At 43.0% G+C, this 4,407-nt stretch overlaps 1 long non-coding RNA gene across 1 annotated transcript; it reads right to left on the reverse strand.

Moving 5' to 3' along the window:
• Positions 1-235: 235 nt before the first annotated feature.
• LOC309872495 lies at positions 236-3,375 on the reverse strand. Its single transcript, XR_014315907.1, has 2 exons — positions 3,185-3,375; positions 236-594 (listed from the first exon to the last, which is right to left on the reverse strand). It is a non-coding gene; the product is annotated as an uncharacterized lncRNA (long non-coding RNA).
• Between the last annotated feature and the right edge of the window lie 1,032 nt (positions 3,376-4,407).

Below are 4,407 nucleotides of genomic sequence, written 5' to 3' on the forward strand. Positions count from 1 at the left end.
ATGTATAACACCAGAGCACATCACAGCATGTGCCCTCCTTAATACCCATCACCCTGTTACCCCCTACTCTTAGCCCCTCCCTCTGAGACCCTCAGTTGATTTCCCAGAGTCCATAGTCTCTCATGGTTCATCTCCCTCTCTGATTTCTCCACTTTCAGATTTCTCTCTCTTCCCATGTAGACCTCTGTGCTATTGCTTATGTCCCACTTATGAGTAAAACCATATGATAATTATCTTTCTCTGGTTGACTTGCTTTACTTAGCATAACCCTCCACCCCATTTCTGTCCATGTTGACGCAAACGGTGGGTATTCATCCTTTCTGATGGTAGAAAAATATTCCATCATATATATGGACCACATCTTCTTTATCCATTCTGGTTGTGCCTTTCTTGCTACTAAGGCATGGCTCAGCTTTTCTTGAGGTTCCTGCTCATCACATCTTTCAGCCTGGCCCCCACATGATACGTGAGGGGCACAAGTCACATGATTTGGAAAGCAGAGCCTCCCTCTCGCCAGCTGCCGTGATGGTCCCTGAGCCTGTCTTCTTCTGGGGTTCTGCAGGAGAATGGTAGGAAGGGCAGTGACACTTTGCCCTTGAAAAGAAAGGGGATTTGAATTATAATACGTATCAGTGTCTGGGAACACACAGTGTAAGTTGGATTCTTGGCTGCTTAATTAGGAAGAGTTGTAAAGTACTGAATTTGGGAAGACCTGGTTGTTTTGTTTTGTTTTGTTTTTCCCAAGCAAATGGAACTAGAATCTAAATGTGGCAAGCATTGCTTATTTAGCCCCCTGAAATTGCAGAGCCCCTGCAAAGATGTCCTGGCAACAATGACCATAAGGAAGATATGGATCCCTCAGCTCAAAGGAGGGGCAGGATTCCCTTTATCAAACACCACTTCCTGTCAGGCCAGAGGCCTCTGGGCTTTGCCGTCATCCTTCCTCAGCACTTACATCATGCCGATTAGAATCTTGTTCTCTTTCTACTACCTATTACTTACAATAATAACATAGGCTGTATGTTTGATGTTTCAAGCCTATGCTATATTTCCCTAGTGATTAAAAAATAAATAAGGTTTACTACCTTCTCCTCCAATAAACCTAACTAGGAATCAGTCCAGTATTTGAATCCCAGCTCCCCAGTTTACTAGCTAGGTAGCTTTGGGCCAATTATTAAACAGCCAGGGTCATGGTTTCCTCACTGGTAAAAATGAATAGGAATCATTTTGCCAAACTTCATAGGTAAGGAGCGAGTCATTTAATGCAGATAAATCACTTGGTAACCAGTAAACTCCCAACCATTGGTGGCTCTCAGAGTTCACTATTTGGATGAAGAGGATATGGTTAGGAACCCACTTGGATAGATCTAGGACAGGAGGACCTGCAGCAAAGTATGCAGCGGTAAAGAGAGTCGATGCGGCAGGTGTGTCTCCTGTTCCTTGGGAACTCCCAGGAACTGTCGCATCAGTTCTGGTGCTACCCCCAGTACCCTCACCTGTGCTAATAACTTCTTGGTAGAACTGAAAATACATAGAGAACTTTGCGAGGAAGTCAACTTTGGCTAACTGTGACTAATTATCTATTCCCCTGAGAACCCCATACTGCAAAAACACACAGACACTGATCTGACTTCAAAGCAATCAAGAGTCAAAAGTTAGGGCAACTCTAAAACACTATTTTCCTTGGGCGGGCTAATGCAGAGTGAGAGATATTCTGGAACCTATCTTCAGGGTAATTATTTCTAAGAACTTTGATAAAGTGTACAAAGCTAGATTAGGAAGTAGCCACATGAAAGCAGTGGTTGGAGAGAAGAGTTCTCTAAGAGAAAGAACTAATTAATTGGTTTGACTGGATCTTCTTTTATATATTGATTCCTACTACTTTCTTGCTCAGCAGCTCCTTCCAGGTGAAGACAAAACGGTGAACATACAGCAAAAAGGCCTGGCAGGCCCACAGAGCTAAGCTAACAAACATCAATATTGCCCCCTAAAATATTTTCGCCCCTTGTTCTTGGGGAATGCTACTTCTCAGGGTCCTTCCCACTACTTTCCTGGTAATAGCACCTAAGAGAATATGAAACAAATCCCAAATCTGGATGAAATTTATAGCTGAAAGAATATAATCATAGGCTTTGGGGTGTCACAGAATTGGACCTCTCCTATACTAGCCCAGAAAATTGGCTAAGTTGCCTAACCTCTCAGAACCTTGGTTTGCTCATCTGTTAAATGAGTCTTTTTTAAAAAAAATATTTAGTTAATTTATTTATTTGACAGAGAGAGAGATGACAAGTGGGCAGAGAGAGAGAGAGAGAGAGAGAGGAGGAAGCAGGCTCCCTGCCGAGCAGAGGGCCCAATGTGGGACTTGATCCTAGGACCCTAAGATCATGATCTGAGCCAAAGGCAGAGGCTTAACCCACTGAGCCACCCAGGCACCCCTGTTAAATGAGTCTTAATAAGGTCTACTTCTCTAGGTTGTCACCAGAATCAAATGAGAAATGTATACAAAACCCCCAATACTGTACATGATACAGAGAAAGCACTCAGGAAGTGGTAGGGCATTATCATTAAGTAAAAAGAGTAATATTCTTTAATGGCTTCTTTTAACATGAATGTTTCTATCCATCCCAAATACAGGAGAGCTATTCTAATAAACCAATCGTTAATGGATTTTTGTGATTACGCTGTCCAGCCCCAGTTCCTGTGGAATGCTGAGTGTAATCAGTCTGAAGCCCTCAGCCAGGTCCCTGGGCCTGATCTTTAAATCTAGTACCACTATGGCAAAGAACTGGAGGAGCGGAGAACAGCACCACTGTATCAGATAGACCCCCACCCTTCCCTTTTTCCCTAAAGCCTGTCTGCCCCCTTCTCTTGATAACTCTTCAGTTCCCAGGGAGCAAAGACTCTTGGGAAACAGGAAGTAGCAAAAGGCGTGTGAGAAAATCCCCAAATGAAGATCAGTAATAATCTCTCCAGACAACAGTTTGGTCAGAGCAGGGAAATTCCCCACCAGCCCTCAAAAACAGTCCCTCAAGAAAGCTGAGGGAAGGTTAATTTGGGAAATCCCCTCAGAGGCAACAGAACAGAAACGGAAATCTGCCTCTTCAGAGAAATTTAAATGGAGTAAAACAATTAGTGGCTGCCTGGGGCACACTCTGTTTGAAGTCACACTGCTGCTCCTGCCTACCTTCCTCCTTTTCATCCTGATCCTAGGGTAACCCCTAAGGTTTCCAGTTGCCAGAGCCACTTGATACCCACTCTTCTCCAGGCTCCCAATGCAGGGGAATTAATGGCACAATTCTTAGCCTCTTGACATGAGCTGCTGCTAAGCCAGATTCACTTCCAGTTAGGACCTTCTATAAACCCTCCCTCCTTCACTCCTCCCCCTGCCGCATGGTAGTCTATCTAGCCACAGTTGTCATACTACAAGTTTCCCATCAGGTTTTACAGAGTTCTAATCTGAATGTGACCTCCAGGTCACATTTCTGAGCTGCTGCTAAGCTCCAGGAGGCAAGGAGAAATCCTTCCCACAGAGAAGGGGGGAAAAAATCACATAAACCTTGTTCAATGAAGGTCTGAGAATGGAATATGCACTGCTGAGCTGTAGCAGAGAAAGTCTATAAAACTGTAAGAAGGGAACCTGGGGAGGGGGTGGGAGACTGCTGGCTCCATGACTCCCCCATTTCCATGTGCAGCTGAGGCCCAGGTCAACCAGGTCTTCACAAACCATTCCTTTCCCATAGGACTTCTATGCCGTGGTGTTTTTTTGTTGTTTTTTGTTGTTATTGTTGTTGTTGTTGTTGTTTTTGATCTGTGACTTAAAATGACAACTTTAGGAAGACGACAAAAATGAGATTTTAGTAAACAAGAGAGAAAAGTAGTCTTCGTGACAGCTGAAATTTCCTTTACTGTACTTACCCAAAATAGGTATCAAATTTTGGTAAAAAGGAGTTTTTAAGGGAGGAAAGTACTCTGGGTTTCAAGTCCTAGAAAATATTGTGCTCGACTAGAGTGGGTGCCCTTTTCCATAGTCAGAACCAATCACCGTGTGATTCACAATTACAGATTGTACTTTCATGTATTTTTTGACTCCTAGAGAACAACCTTGCCAAAAATCATTTTCCTGGTACCTTCAAACAAATATGGTTCTTACTCCAATTCATGTGGCTTTGTTAAGATTCTCTTTCTGAAAGTTGTAAACATTCTCAGCCACCTACTTTTCCCCAAGCTTAGAGTAAGCCAGAAAACTCCAGCCTCGGGTTTGCATGTTTCTAAGCAATTAGAATAATCTTTAAACTCATTCTGTATACACAAATAATAATTACAATAGTTACATTCAAATGACTATCAAAGTCTCCTACGCTTGCAAATTCTAGACAGATCATCAACATACCCTCAATAGGTATTATT

The sequence above is a fragment of the Mustela nivalis genome (genome assembly GCF_964662115.1).
Source record: "Mustela nivalis genome assembly, chromosome: 8".
Lineage (NCBI taxonomy): Eukaryota > Metazoa > Chordata > Mammalia > Carnivora > Mustelidae > Mustela > Mustela nivalis.